Source organism: Corvus hawaiiensis, chromosome 7 (assembly GCF_020740725.1).
Source record: "Corvus hawaiiensis isolate bCorHaw1 chromosome 7, bCorHaw1.pri.cur, whole genome shotgun sequence".
Classification (NCBI taxonomy): Eukaryota; Metazoa; Chordata; class Aves; order Passeriformes; family Corvidae; genus Corvus; species Corvus hawaiiensis.
Window position 1 is genome coordinate 17,221,634 of NC_063219.1, and position 16,279 is coordinate 17,237,912.

A 16,279-nucleotide genomic window follows, 5' to 3' on the forward strand; every position below is an offset into this window, starting at 1 on the left:
ACAATGACACCTGTGACCTGTGCTGTTTGATGAGATTTTATGTTATTATATGTTATTTATATGTTATTTCATCTTCTATCTTATACCTGTTGATAAATCAAACAAATTTTCTAAAGTTACACAATCTTTTTTAAGAACCTGCAGAAGCATTGGTGCCCACTTTTGAGGCAGAATTTGAAGAACCTCCAACAACCAAAGGTAAACAGATTATTATCATGGAGATTTTTTAGTTTGGTCTTGCAGTATTTGTGTTTAGGCATTTTACTTAAATACAGTTTTGTTTGTTAGTATCTGTAACCTTTGTAGGGATCTCCTCTATCTTTTGACTCTTTACTCATTTTCGTGCTATGGCTATAAAATACGCTCTTCAGCAGTGTCTTATTTTTGTTGCTGTTGAAGTTCACTTAGCACTTTTTTTAAAACAATCAGAATAAGTAAAAGACACACATATCTGCATTTCAAATATTGCAATTAAATATTCTTGCACATTATTTTTAAGTGGCTGAAGTTCACAGGAAAATTATCACAGAAGAAAAAGTTGCAGTTGCTAAAAAAGAAGTGGCTCCACCAAAGAAAGGTACATAATTTTTCGGAGTTACACAAGGGAAGTCTTGTTTCAGAATAGTGGTTTGTATTTATGTCTAGTTATCTAACACAAACTGTAATGTTCAGTGTTTGCTGTCTTTTTTTTTTTTTTTTACTTGAAGTAATGTCAAGTCTCTGATTTGTGTTTTGTTATCTGCTTATGTTTATATACTGCGATTAATTTAACATCTTTTACAATAAACTTCTTTTTAAAAAATGCCAGCAGTGCCCAAGAAGCCTGTGCCAGAAGACAAAGTACCTGTTCCAATTCCACAGAAAGTGGCAGCTCCACCAGCTAAAGGTATACAAGTTCTTTTGAAAGTAGAGATGGCTTTTAAATATCAGACATCCATGTGCATCATACTCACAGTCTGCCTAGTTAACCAATCTGTCTCTCCTGATTTGATTATAAGTGAAAAGGACCTTTGTCTTCTCCCCTTCAAAATACTGCAGAGTATGACAGAGAATAGTCATACACCTTCATTCCTTGCATTTTTTAGCTATTTAATACCACTGATCACTCTGGATGCTTAAAGGCTTTGCCAAGCTGAGTGATGATATTTACTCAGTGAAAAAAAAAAAAAAAATTGAACACATTTAGAAAAAAAATTATCAATGTTTTATAATATTGTCAATATTCAGTGAAATGTTTCAAACTTACAAATATGTCTTCTGTTTCTGTGCTTTTCTTGTGTTTGATTTTGTTATGTACCCTGTATGTGTGGTGTTCTTGCTGTTACGTGGTTTGTGTTTCTGAAGAGTCTAGAGACAAAGTATTTATTTTTTACCTTCCTCTTATTCATTCCATCTTACTTCACAATATGTGAATATTCTGTTTGATTTTGATTTGTTTTGGTCGATATATCTATTAGCCTAATATTACATATATTATTTTAGTATATATTATTTGTATGTTTCATGTGATTGTTGTGTTCATTATATTTTCTTTTAAATAGTGTGCTATTTGCTCCTAATTGTCTGTCCATAATTCTTTCGTATGAACTTCAGAATGTGTGTGATTTGTTTTAGAAGCTAGTATTCTTACAATTACTATCTTTAAAGTGGCAGAAGCACAGAGGAAAACTGCCAGAGAAGAAAGAGTATCCATTGCTGTTCAAAAGAGAAAAGTGCCTCCACCACCAGAAGGTAGTCCTGGCCATGGGTTAATCTATTAATAGATTGTGCTCATGTAATGCTATCAGAGCTTCAGGCCTATTGGTCTGGCACATTTCCTGAGGTTCAAATTTAGAATTATAGAATCATTTAAGTTGGACAAGACACTTAAGATCATTGAGTCCAATCATTAACCTTAAACTATCAAGTCTATCACTATGATCCACTATAGTCCCAGGGGACCTTTTACATAGTTTTTGAGAAATACTAGAGACATTTTTCCCAATTACTCTGGGGGTGGGTGGTGTCACGAAACAATAGTCATTTTTCTAAGAAACTCCAAATGGGATATTTATTGTACATTATATGACACCAGAAAAAAACATATTAATGTTAGACTCTGTCTTTGAAGTACCAACAGAAGAAGAACACTGGGCTATGTCAGAGGAAGTATCCGTTTCTCTCCACACAGAAAAGGAGATTTCATACACAGGTATGAAGACAAAAAAGATTCTGTGTCCAAAGTTACATCTTATCAGCCAGTAAAAAAAAAAAAAAAAAAGAGCGAAAACAAAACAAAATTTCATGTCCTTTGCTATTGCCAGTTTATCATGATAGTGAAGCTTGTAGAATAACACAGGACAGTATTTCATTCTCGTGAAATGTTTAATGCTTTCCTCTTGGCTTACTGCTGTTCTCATAGTGGAAGCCCAATAATTTCATTCGGTCCTCCTTTTCAAATCTTGCCACCTGTCTGACCTTTGAGGGGAAACAGGAGACAGTCTTGGCTTTCACTTAAAGTAACACGCTTTCCTATCCTGAAAAGAAAGGCAGTCCTTTCCTGTTCTGTAAAAGCAACTCCTCACCTAAATATGAAGGTTAAAGAAAGAAATCTTTAACTCTACTGTTACCTACACAGCTGAGACACTCAACACAATCCAACGTCATGGACCTGCCTGCTCAACTGTCCATAGCCTTTAAAGAAAATTCATTGCTCTTTCACTTTGCAGACTATCAACCGATTTGTGAAAAATGACCCACAAGATGCCTCATACTTACTACTTTTAGACCTGATACCGTTGATAAACAGCATTATCATATTGATATCATGAAAGATTAATACAGAAAAATCAGTGTGAAGTTAAACTATCTATTTAGTCTCCAAAGATGGGGGGACAAGCATATCAGGAGTACTAGGAGTAAGATGGAAGACAATCTTTGGTCCTCTGTAAGGCAGGTGTAATATGCCATCTGGAAGGAAAAGGGTCAAAGCAGAAGGACATAAAATGCAACAGTTCTCCAATGGGGTATGAAACAGAGGTGTTTTAGCCGGAAAAAAAGGAATCTAAAGGAACCTGAGCTTTCTGAAAAGGGCACTCATGCACAATGCAGTTTTTGTTATCAAATCCACCAAAGTACCCGTTCCAACCAGTTTTAGTTTAAGATTTCAAATGTAGATGTCCCTGGCATTTACAATTAAATATCAAGGAGGACTCTGCCAGAAAATACTTAAAGAGCCCCAAAAATAACACCAAGCATCAAGACTTGTGTCAGCCACTCATTTATGCTCACTGTAGCTTATCATGAATAAAGCCTCTAGAAATCCTCAAATCTGTCACTGACAGAATGGATTCCATCTCTTAAGGTGAGAAAAAAATCTCAAATCTATTAAGAAAATGCCACAGTTATTCTCTAACTTGGCAAGTCTGCCAGATCTTAAAATGCCAAGGTAATTTTCTGTGCACTTTCCAGTTATATTGGTCAAAAATTTTCCAAGACACCTGCCTCAGAAGACAAGACCCACACACTTCTGTAAAAGAGAATACGCTGCTTAAACATAGCAAGCATTCTTTACTAAATAAATCTTAAAAACTGAATATATACACATCTTAATCTTTTGGAAATGCTCCTGCTTTTACAAGGAATGGCTCCTTGCCATGTCAGAACAAACAAGTCACTTCATAAAGTAATTCACAGAAGAGGAAAAATACCTTCGTCCCCGAGCAAGTAATTCTTTTGCTTTTAATTAGACCAGAACTCTTACCTATTGCTAGTCACTCTCAAAGTCTTTCTTGAAGGTTCCCTCACCTTCGTCTGGAGCTTCCTACACAAATCTTTTGTTGTCAGTGAATAAGGACTCTTGATCTCTTCCTGAGGTAGTGCAAAGTGCCACTGTTGTGAAGAGGAGCTGCTGCAGAGAACAATGAGTTTTAATTGATTTTGTAGTTGGATGGCTTTGGATTTTGAATTCTGCCCACCAGCAAGCTTAACTTCACTGTTGGCAGCAGTGGATGAAGCAGGAATCATATCAGCTGTTTATATTGGTATCTTGAAAAGTTTGCTGTTTCTTAGTTGAAAAGCAGCCTAATGACTTCCCTAGCTACATGTCCAGTGACAATAAGCATGCATGTCTTTTATATGTGTTCGTAAGATATCTTTTTCTGTTTTGGTTTTCTATTTTTGGTTTTATACAATTTACATCTAAAAATTCTTAAACATAATTGTACTGTATCTTTTAAGTGCCTGATGTACCAGAGCGGGCTACCATTGAAGAAAGAGTACCAATTTATCCTCCTAAAAAAATGGCAAGACCACCAGCTAAAGGTATACTGAATAGAGTATTGAAATATGGTATAAATGTTTTTTGTGTCTTGTGTGTTCCATGTACAGTGAGTACTGATTTGTTTTCTATGGAATGTTCTTCCTTTGGTTAATTCTTAGCCAAAAATGCCTTTTGATCCTTATTATTAGTAAGATCTATGTGCTAAATTTTAAGGTTCTTTTAATTGGTATCTTTTTAAGTGCCTGAAGTACGCAAGACAGTTGTCCGAAAAGAAAAAGCATATGTTGAAGTTCCTCAGTATGAAGAGGAAGAAGAGATTCCAAAATATGAGGAGGAAGATACCACCAGATATGAGAAGGAGGTAATCCATTACAAGGAGGAAGTTCGCCATTATGAAGAAGTTAGTCACTATGAGGAGGAAATTCCTCAGTATGAAGAGGAAGAAGTTCCTCAGTATGAAGAGGAAGAAGTTCCTCAGTACGAAGAGGAACAAGTCATCCATTACGAAGAAGAAGCTGCTTATTATGGAGAGGAAGTCGCTGAATATGAGGAGGAAGAGTCACAAGTTCCTCAGTATGAAGAGAAGGCTCCTGTACCAGCTAGAGGTATACTTTAGGGTTTGTGTGAGAAAAAGTAGTATCTTTTCATTCTGCAAAAATACCAAAGTTTTGTTGTAAAATGCTGCAGTGTGCTTTACAATGTGCATTCCTTTAAGATATTTACTGATTATTATATAGTGCAGAGAACATGTGATGGTTGTATGTCTACTCTTTACTGCTACCTCCATAAATTCAAATGTTCCATGTCATACATGTTCGTTCCTCTTTCACATGAACTCTGTATAAACCACTAAGAAAATTTAACTGAGCTTAATTTCATCCTCATATGGGGTCCAATTTTGCTATCAGACTGTGCTTGAAATACTTGAAAATGCTTATGTAAAGTCTGCAATCAGAGACAAAAAATATATTTATCTAGCAAATAGCTAGAGTACTTGAAAATAAGTGATTTAGGAACACAAGTCGCACTGAATTATTTTCAGAAACTTTAGAAAGCCCTATGGTTGATGTTTATTTCTATCCTGAAGGGAATAATATATTTTCATGAAAAAGGAAGATACAAAAGTTTTATTAAATATCCATATTTGAATACTGTTAGTTTCAGGTGTTTTCTTTAGGACTATTTTTTATGGTATGGGTATAAATTTTCTACATTTTTAGTACAGGATGAACATAATATTGACTACTTAGGAGAACTAGGTCATACCAAGATCTTGGTAATAAAACCTTTCTGATCATAATATAAAGATACAGATCATGTATATGCAATTTTCCAAAATTACATAATCATCTAAGAGTGTCCTTTCCAGTCCTGATCCAAATCATTCCATAGCATCTTTTTCCATCAAAGAAGTTTGGAATTTCTTTTGACTAATAAATGAATGTCAAAACTAGATCTAACATTGTTTGCAGTAGAAATTTTGTCATAAACATGAGCATATTATACTTAGCTGAGAAAATATGAGGCTGTACACTGCAAAAGCCAGGTTAATCCTGAACAGGAAAATTAGTGTTGACTGAAATTTCCATTGACTCTCTCATAGTAGCTAAGTTTAATTCACATGTGCTCCAAACTTTCGTCAGAGACAGTGGGATTATTCTCCTATCATTGTAAAATTTATATGAACATTTCTGGGGTTTGGAGTACAAACAAAAGTTTAGATACATTTCAGTTGAAGCCTTTGTCTCACTGCAGTTAAAGTCTGTTGATTTCAAAAGAGTAAAGGGATTTTTTAAAAACATTTTATTTACCCAATAAATTATGTTATAAATTGCTGGGTACTTATAATGTGTCCACAGTTCTCTGCTTGAAGTAACTCAGTTGATAAACTAGATGTGCTTGAGTTTTTTGCATGTAGAAAGCTCTTGGAAATTTTCCAGGAAGAAAATGCAGTCAGCAATTTATATTTAATATACGTAACAATATGATCAGATGCAACCTATTACATGCCTGGCAAGGATTACAAACATAGTTCTAGGGGAAAATATTGAAAATTAGTAAAAGCACTAAATATCTTACACAGCAATTTGATAATTGTTTATTACAGGGTTTGTAATAAACATCCAGGAATTGGAAAAAAAATTAAATTGTATTTTTGCAAATTTCCCACTATGACATTTTATAATTGTTTTTAATAGCTGCTCAAAAAAGTCAAACTCTGACTTAATCTTCTGATCAGCAAAAAATCCCTTGAGGTCAAAAACATTTTTATTGATGGCCTCAATGGCTGAGCAGGGAGAATGGATATAATAGCAGCTAATATTATGTGTTTGTTATTTTATTTTGTCTTAATGATAAAACCCTGTTAAATCAAAGCTGTTTGTTTGGAGTATGTGATGTTTGCTTGTATGAGTATGTATTTGTGACGTTTGTTTACACTTTATGTTCCTGTTTTTATGGAAGTAAATACCTAAAACTTTAATGTTGTCTTTCAAGTGCCTGAGGTTCCCAAGAAGCCTGTTCCAGAGGAAAAAATACCTATTCTGAAGAAAAAAGAACCTCCTCCAGCAAAAGGTATATATCATCTCTTTATGTTAGAAGACATCCTCTGAATAAGTAATTCACATTATTTCTCAGATGCCTTAATTGCTTATTACTTTTTTCTGTTCTTTTTGGAGAGGGGTCTTCATATAAAATATTTGTGTTGCTGTCTTTTTTGATTCATTTCTATTTTGAGTAGCTTGTGGTTTATTTTTTTAACCAAAATTATGTTTTTGAAGTGCCCGAGGTGCCAAAGAAACTTGTACCTGAAAAGAAAGTCCAAGTGCCAAAGAAGGAAGCTCCCCCAGCTAAAGGTATATACACTTGCAATTATCTGTGACCAGAAAGATCTTCTAGCATTCATTTATCTTCTCACTTGTGTTAAAAATTAGGATAGAGAAAGAATTGTTACTCTTAAGAACTGTGGATCTTTTTGTTTGTGTTTAATTGTTTTAGTGTGACTGGTTTGTATGTCATGTTATTTTAGATTCTCATGCCAAGCTCAATTTTTAATAATGTCTTACTAAGTTCCAGAAGTGCCAAAGAAACCTGTGCCAGAAGAGAAGGTTCCTGTTCCTGTACCAAAAAAGAAGGATGTTCCACCTGCCAAAGGTATATGACTTGATATAGTTCTTGACTGAATGTTTTATTAAAAAAAATGTTTTAAGTCAGTCTTTTTTTCATATGTAATGTAGAGTGAAGAAAGTTTTCTATTCTTGACAGTCTTCTTTGTTGTCCAACTTTATTGATTCATATCAGTGTTCTTTACCTTATGGTCCAAAAATGAAATTCTTAAGCTACAATAATATTTTTTCAAGCACCTGAAGTACCAAAGAAACCTGTGCCAGAAGAGAAGGTACATGTCCCAGTGCCTAAAAAAGTGGAAGAGCCTCCACCAGCCAAAGGTACACCATTTTCTGGTTCAATGTGTGATTTTATTTTTTGTTTCTTCATCTTTAGAAGAAGATTGTTACTGCCAGTAACAATCCCATTCTTAGGCCTAATGTGTTTGAACCCTGAGCTGTTTGATCAGTACACTGTTGTTTGTGTCCATCAGTCATGGGTGCTATGCTTATTCTATGCTTTGAAAATGTCTTTGTGTTTTGTATTGTCTCTGTCTTTTGGATCTAAATCATTTTAAAGGGCTTGCTTTTTCAAAAACAGATGCTCCAAAAGATAAAAAATTTACCTGAACAGCCAGACTTCCCCCTTAGCCTTACTACACCAATTTGTGGTTCTGTACTCTCTGTGTGTTTGTAAGTTTACATCTGTGCATAAATCTGTGGATAAAATCAATGTTAATTTACACACACAACTAGATTTTACCATATTTGTGAAGTTGTCTTAATATCAGCTATACAGTTATCATTTCACTATGTTTTATGTTACACTGAAAATTAATTCCTTAAACAAAAATGTCTTTAAAGTGCCTGAAGTGCCCAAGAAGGTTCCAGAAAAGGCAGTACCTGTCCCTGTACATAAAAAGCCAGAACCTCCACCAGCCAAAGGTATTGCTACCTATAGCTAAACATATGGATGATGCTTGTTCTTGTTTCTGTATGTTTGTTGTCAGAATTTAACTGAAGTATTGTAGCTGTGTGTGACAAACGTACTTGCTAATTCACACTCTTTAGCTTCTGTGTAAGTTGTGTCTATGTTTTCTACAATTAAAAACTATCTTTAAAGTGCCAGAAATACCAAGACGTGCCAGTGAAGAGGTACCTATTTTTGTTGCTGAAGAAGAGGAAAAGGTTCCAGAGATACCAGCAAGAGGTACACCATTCCTTCTTAAAGAATATGAGGGCTTTGTTCAATTCACTAATAGATCTTCATCTCCAGTGATTGTTTTAAGCTTGATGTAAACCTCAATTAACCTTCTGAGAGGAGTTTTCTTCTTCTTCTTTTTGGTCTTTGTGAACTTTTTTCTGTAGTTTTAGTAGTTTTGATGCTCTAAAAGCAATTACCAATTTCTTATGAAAACAATATCTTTAAAGTGCCAGAGGTGCCCAAGAGAGCTGTCCCAGAAGAAAAAGCACCTGTTGCAGTTCCTAAAGTAAAGAAAATTCCACCAGCTAAAGGTATATCACATTGTGGTGTATGAAGATAATTCCTCTCTGTCTTATTTTCATATTTCAGTGGAACCTAATTTTATCATTCAATTTATACTCACATAAAGTCAGATCCTTGGCTATAGCACCCTGCTGCTTCCCTTTAGTGAGCAGTGCTAGGGCCCAGACTGGGCTTGTCTATTTTGTTAATGACTGCAGTGGGCTGAGAATCAGGCCTTGAATGATCTGCTTTTTTCTACTTTAAGTGATTACTGTGAATGAAGTAATTCCTTGTGATATTATCATCCAGAAATAATTTTTAAATTAATTTAAATTTTGTTGAAACAAAATAGCTGAAACAAAATTTTATGGGCCATTACCTGGAAATTCTTCAATTCAGGGAGATCACTCTTACATGTACCTTGAGAATAAGCTAGATTCTCAAGGTTTTTAGCTAAACTTCTACAAAAATAACAACAATTTACAACTGATCATACTAATAACCAGATCCTATACCCTAAATGGGAAATTCAAAGTGGAGGCAGACTATTGCAAAGGCCACTGTTGTATGTCAAGCAGATTCTACCTCAGCAGTAGCTGAGTATTTTAGGAAAAAAAAAAATTAAAAAAAGGAAAGCAGACACTGGAAAGTTTTTATGCAAAAACGTTAATGCTAATAATCTTCTTTAACCTCTGGTTTGTAGCATATCTTGCTAATATTTTCTGTTTGCAGTGACACTGGAATTAAAAATTGGGCAAAAGAGCTAGTCCTCTTTTGGACTTTTTAACCCAGTTGCACACTGCTGTTTTCAGGGAGTGAAAAATAGCCAGTAGTTTCCCCTATTTTTATTTCTATTGTTACTTTAAGGTTGGTGTCCTTATGTTTTATGTTATGGATTTTTCTTTGTGATGTTGTGAAACTAAAGTTCTTAAAATAATATCTTCAAAGTGCCTGAGGCTGCAAAGAAAGTTGTGTCTGAAGAAAAGGTTCCCATTTTTGTTCCTGAGGAAGAAGAAGAGGAATTTATTCCAGAGGAAACTGTACCAGAAAAAGGTACATGATCTTTTTGCGCAAGTCACTCATGACATCTTTTGTGTTCTTTAAAATTCATCTTTATTTCTTGTTCTAAGTTTTATTTATATATGTTTTGGGGGGAGTTTGTGGTCTTGTTCTATGTTTTTATCTTGTTTCCATGTTTATGCTTTTAATGCTCTGAAAGCAATTTTAACACGTTTGCAAAATAATATCTTTAAAGAGCCAGAGATTCCTAAGAAACCTGTCCCAAAAGAAAAAACACCTGTACCCACTCCTGAGAAACTGGAGCTTCCTCCAGCAAAAGGTGCATAAATTAACAATGTGTTGTTATTCTCGATGTTTCGTTTATTTTGTTTGTTGTTTATGTTAGCTTTGTGTCCCTGCTGCATTTCTGTATTGATATCTCAGAATTCCTAGCAGAAAATAAGCGCTTAAATTATTTGACTTGCTCAAGATGCGTGCCTGTGAATGTAAAGTCTTTTGTTTTAATTTCTGTTTCATCTTTTAAAAATATATTCTGCAGATCAGTTCTTATTTTGTCTCTTTGTACGTGTTCTGTTCTCTTTCTCATACTACTGGTGGATGACATTCTTAAAATAAAATGTCTTTAAAGTGCCTGAGATGCCTAAGAAACCCATTCCTGAAGTGAAAGAACCTGTTCCTAAAAAGGTGCTAGCTCCATCAGCCAAAGGTATTGCCGATTGTAAATGCTGTTATCGTTAACTGATAATATTCTTGGTACAAGTTGAGTTTAGTAAGGGACACTTTATTATTTCTGTCCTGTATTGTATTCGTCACTATGCTATTTGTTTGTTTGTAAGTCTCTGCTCTGTTGTTCATAAACTTCTGGCTTTGTGTCCATTTAAAAATTGTGTAAAAGTACACTGAAGTTAGGTCTTATCTTTAAAGTACCCAAGATGCCTAAGAAGGTTGCTCCTGAAGAAAAGGTGCTGGTTTCTCCTGCTGAAAAAGTGGAGGTTCCAGCTGCAAAAGGTATATGCACTCCTTATAATTAATATTTATGCTAGGAATACTCTTGACCTTCTTTCTAACTTTTGTCTCTGTTGTACAAGATTTTTGTTTGAATTTATGTTAAAACTCTTCATTTTCAATGTTGAATTGTTGAACCATAAAGCTCTGTTTCTTGTGCTTTTTTACTTACTCTGCTCTAAGGTGATTTAATGTTTTTAAATTCCTAAACAAAATCTGTATCTTTAAAGTCACGGAGGTTCATAAAAGAGCTGTTGCCGAAGAGAAAGTGCCAGCTGTTGTGCCCAAACCCAAAGAACCAGCACCAACTAAAGGTACAGATATATTTCTTCTTATTTCTCCCAAAGATTTGTTTTTTCCTCCTCCTTCTAAAATCTTTTATAATACATACATTTCTTCAGAAGCATAGTTTTATGATTTAATGTAATTTATGCTTGTGGTTATCATGCACATTCTCTTTCTTTGTCAATTATCTTGACTAAGTGTAAAAAAAAATTTAAATAATTGTCAGGTAGTAACAATAATACTGTTTCCAAAGTGCCTGAAGTATCTAAGAAACTTGTCCGGAAAGAAAAAGTCCCTGCTCCTGCACCTGTGGTGGAGAAGTATGAGTATGCATATGAAGAATATGAGAAGTATGAGACATATGAAACCATTGAAGAGTTTGAGAAGATTCAGGAAGCTGAAGAAATTGAGGCATACGAGGAACCTGAAGAACCTGAGGGATATAAGGAAATTCAGGAGCAGGAATATGAAGCGGAGGCCGAGGAGAGAGATGTCTATGAAAAGTATGAGTTCAAGGAGAAGGAAGAGATCTATGAGAAATATGAGGAGGCTTATGAAATCCAACCAGCTATAGGTAAATCAAGTAATGATTTCTTTGTTCTTCTAGTGTGGTTTCAGTTACTTGTTAAGCCTCCTATGAGTGTTTATTTATAGTTTGCCTTGTTTGTAGTCCTATGTGTGTCTGTTGCTGGTAATGATAAATCAGTTCAAGGGTTGTCTCTATTCTAGTCCTTCCAAAGGAATTCCCTTCAGTGTGAAATGGGAGGGTTCCCTATCTGACTGCCCAAGAGTGAGCTAGTGGAGATATAACACAAGCAGAGAAAATATCAACCTTCTAATGTAATTCGGCTTCAACATGAATTAATTTTTTTTGCATTAATATTTGCTTCTTTTGTCCAGTTTAGCTCCTTTGAGTTACAAAGATATTAGAACTTTAGATTTAGATATTAGAACCTTCCTTCCCATAATTTAAATTTATGGTCATAGGATGCCTCACACCAAACAGAAAGTGCATCTACAATGTACCAAAAAGATGTACATTGATATTTCTTATTTCATTACTCAAGAATTCTGGGATGACTGCTCCCTTTTTTCTCCATAAATGATGAGGTGATTCCTCTACAAATGAATGATTGTTCTGCTTGCTGTCTTTATATCTGTTGTAATTCTTCATATATAACTTATAATACATAATGACATATTTTTTAAAGTGCCTGAGTTGCCCAAAAGACCTCTGCCAGAAGAAAAAGTACCTGCTCTTAAAAGAGAAGCTCCACCAGCTAAAGGTACATCAACCATCAGATAAATTTGAGAACACAACTTTCTGCGTGAGTCTCTGAATCCCCAAATCCAGTAATTTACCTATTCTGATTTGACTGCTAGACTCAGCCTTTTTACACAATACCGTTAAAGACAGTTAAAAAAGGTATTTCTTTAACAAAACAAAAATCAAACAAATTACTTCCTGGAGACAAAGGGATTGAAGGTAGTACGTTAATTTAATTTTTGCCATCATAACGTGATATTTTAAAGCTAACCATTGAAACTCTAGTTTCCTGCAGAATTCTAAAAACTAGAATCTTCTTTAACCTAATGATATGCTGGAGTGTGTGCCATCTTAATAGGTATTCTCTGTATCAGGCTTTACAAAACATAAGTGTCATCAATAGCAATTGTCAGTGGGTGCTAGAGAAGTTACTGCACTAGTCCAAAGTTCTGTAATTTTCTGTCATAGCACTCAGTTTGCCAGAAATTTGATTTGTGCTAACTTTTATAGTTGTTTCTCACATGAATTGTCAGAACGAAATCAGTGGGAAAAGGTGGATTCGTTTACTTGTTGTTTTTACAGAAAAGCTTGATACAAAATTGAAACCTTACCATATTCCCAGCTGCCATTAATTAGAGGTGATAGTCCATGAAACCTAATTGTTAAGGCTTATCCTTATCCCTATCCAAAATTTATCCAACAACAGCAGTGTTTTTCTTTCACTGAATACTGGAACTCTAGCTGTGTCTATCCAAGCAAAATAGTCCAGATAGATGGCCTCTATTACATGTATTTATGTATTAGAGAAATATTTTTGTGTTTTGCTAAGTTTTCTGACTCTTCAGCGTTGTTTGCTTTTTGTTTAACTTCTATTCTTACATAATATTCCTCCTGCAAACATTCTTAAAAAACTACCAATGTCTTTAAAGTGCCAGCGGTGCCAAAGAAACCTGTTCCAAAAGAAAAAGTACCACCTGCTATTCCTAAAAAGGAAACGACTCCACCAGCTAAAGGTATACTTCCTCTTCTTGTCCTTGTGAAACATTAACTCTATTTTCAGTCTTTTGTCCTCATTATTCGTTGAGAAACATGTGCATATGTTTTATGTCCCACTGTGGTTTTTTTCATCTGTTTATCATTGAGTCTTTTTTTGCCTGTTGGTTTCAAGTCATTTGTTGAAAACGTTAGAGTAATTTAAAAAATGTGTGTTCTGTCATTAACCTGCACAAGAAAATAGTTCAGAAAGAAATAATACTTTTATTTCTTCTGGAAGAATATATATTTTTAATATGTTATTCTTCTGTCTCATCTTCAAAATTAACGTAAATGTTCTTTCAGTGGGGATTTAATTCTTTGATTCAAGAATCTTCCTTGTTAGATTTGCTCTTCTTCTAACTTCTTCAACTAGCTTTGAAAGCCCTAAAAGTAAATTATATCTTAAAGGGCCAGATGTTCTCAAAAGAACTGTCCCTGAAGAAAAGAAACCTACACATACACCTGAAATTGGAGTTCCACCAATGAAAGGTAAAGGAGATTTTGATATGAGATTTTATGGAAAGGAAATATTTGCGCCATTTTTCCAAGCTAACATCATAAAAAATTCTCATGTTCTTTACACCATTGCAAGAGCTCCCAGTCTCTAAGTGGAAATTCAACTCTCAGTGATAAATCCAAAACTCTGGGGCAAACATTTCAGATAGGTGCTAGACAGTAAAACATTGAAGTATGAATAAAAACATGCTGAGGAGGTACTGCTGCTTATACCACCAGTATGTAAAGCTGCAGTGCTTTTATATTTATAGTATAATTGTGAATTTAGTTTAAACTGGGGTTTTGATACCAATACACAGGTCATGATATTGGTGAAGAAGTAATAGGGCAAGAGTCAGTAAGTTTAAGCTATTAAAGCTGTTACACCAACCAGAAGGAAAAGCATGACAATGCAGTAAGGAAAGCGAATGGCTTATGCTCTTTGAGAGCTGAAACCAGAAATTTCTTCACAAAATTCACTGTTTCAGCAAGACGGTTCTAGAACTGTATCATATTTCATTCTCAAAAAGTTTCCAAGACCTCAAAAGGACTTAGTTTTCTGGGTTTATTTCTGTTTGGGATATTAAAAATTGAAAATTACTTTGAAGTTACTAAAAGAAAGCTAATATCTTTGAAGTTCCTGAGGTCCATAAGAGAGCTGTCCTTGAAGAGAAAGTACCCACCATTATCCCTAGAGAAGAGGAGCCTCCTTTTTATGAAGGTACATCAGTGACACATCTACCAAAGAGTAAATTGCAGAGAATATATCAAATCATGCTCTATATTGTTCTGTAAAATATGAGATATTTTTAATTAATTTTTTAAACTATTTAAAAGAAGCTTATATCCATATCTTTTAGACCATCTATGTCCCCAAATTTAGATAAAATTCAGCATTTTAAAAATTTAAATTTAAAATGTTAAACTAAATTTAAAAATGCAGTTTAGCATTTTAAAATGCCATACTTTTTTCCTCTAACAACGTGAAAAAGATATATATATAAATAAGAGAGAAACTAAGTTTCTGATTCAGGAAGCACTTGAGTCACATTGGAGCAAGGAAATGAACTAAAATAAACAGTGGTTTAAGAAACTATTCTGAGCAACACCTAATTTTTGAGCTGCAATGGAGGTAGTTAACCCCAAATGAAGACATATGAAATTCAGTTACAAATTCTATCTAATACACGGAACTAAGAAACTAGAAAATAAAATATTTCTGTAAACTTGTATTTTACTAACTGGGAATGGTAACTTCCAGCAGTAGTAAGATCAGGCTGAAAGATATTTAAATAACTTATGTTCAAATAGCTCTTTCTCCATATGCATGTGTGCATGTTTTTATTTGAAGCTGTCTTGTAACTAATATTATAATATGTAAAATAAACTAATATCTTTAAAGAACTTGAAGTTTATGGAGAAGTTCCGACAGAAGAAAAGATGCCTTTTATTACTCCTAGTGAACCAGAAGCTCCAGCACCTAAAGGTAAAGCAACTCTTCAAGCAATCTGTAAAGTGACACATTCCTACAAATTATTCATCTTCATCATTCCATCTGTGCGATAATCTGTTATTTCATTTTTTCATTCTAATGTTTCCTTAGATGCTTTGCGTCTGTCATTGCTTCTTTGCTACTTACACTTTGTGTATTACAACGTTCTTTAAAAAATTTAATATCTTTGAAGTATCTGCAGTGACAAAGAAAACTGTCCCACTTAAGAAAATACCTGCTGCTGTACCTACAGAAGAAGCTCCTCCAGCTAAAGGTACATTACCTCCAAATTAACTTTCTTTAGCCTCTTTGAGAAGTGAGATACCAAGGAAGAAACCCAGCTTGCTTGTTTTTCTTAAACAACACAACCAGATGCTACAGACACTTTACAGTTCTTTTTCTTTGTTTTCTATAAGCAGTTGCTTAAACAGATTGATACATTCTCTATCAAGAATTTAAAATTTAGAAAGATTAAATTAGACACAGAAATTTAGTAGGCAGAAGATTCAGGGATTAGCCAGGGACTAGCCTTATATTTTTTTGACTTCATGTCTCATGTTCTATTTCTCAAAATACTTTCTCTGACAATATATTGGAAAAAAAATCTAAAAGGTTGTGACAGAAGCTTATTTTCCAAAGGGCTCTTTGCAGTCATATCAAGGGCTTAAAGGAAGTCAAGATTAAGGTATGACTTTAAATCAGGACAAAATACAAAGCTACAAACATTTTTAACAGAAACATAATTTTGTAATACAATTCCAGAACAGAAGAACTCTACAGATGTTGGAAGCAAAATAATTAGTTAATTGAACTGGATTTTTGCCTTGTT

The 16,279-nt window shown here is 34.2% G+C and overlaps 1 protein-coding gene across 12 annotated transcripts in view; it reads left to right on the forward strand.

Moving 5' to 3' along the window:
* The window catches only part of TTN (titin), a 245,176-nt gene that overhangs the window by 100,415 nt on the left and 128,482 nt on the right, over nt 1-16,279 (forward strand). The window lies entirely within an intron of this gene.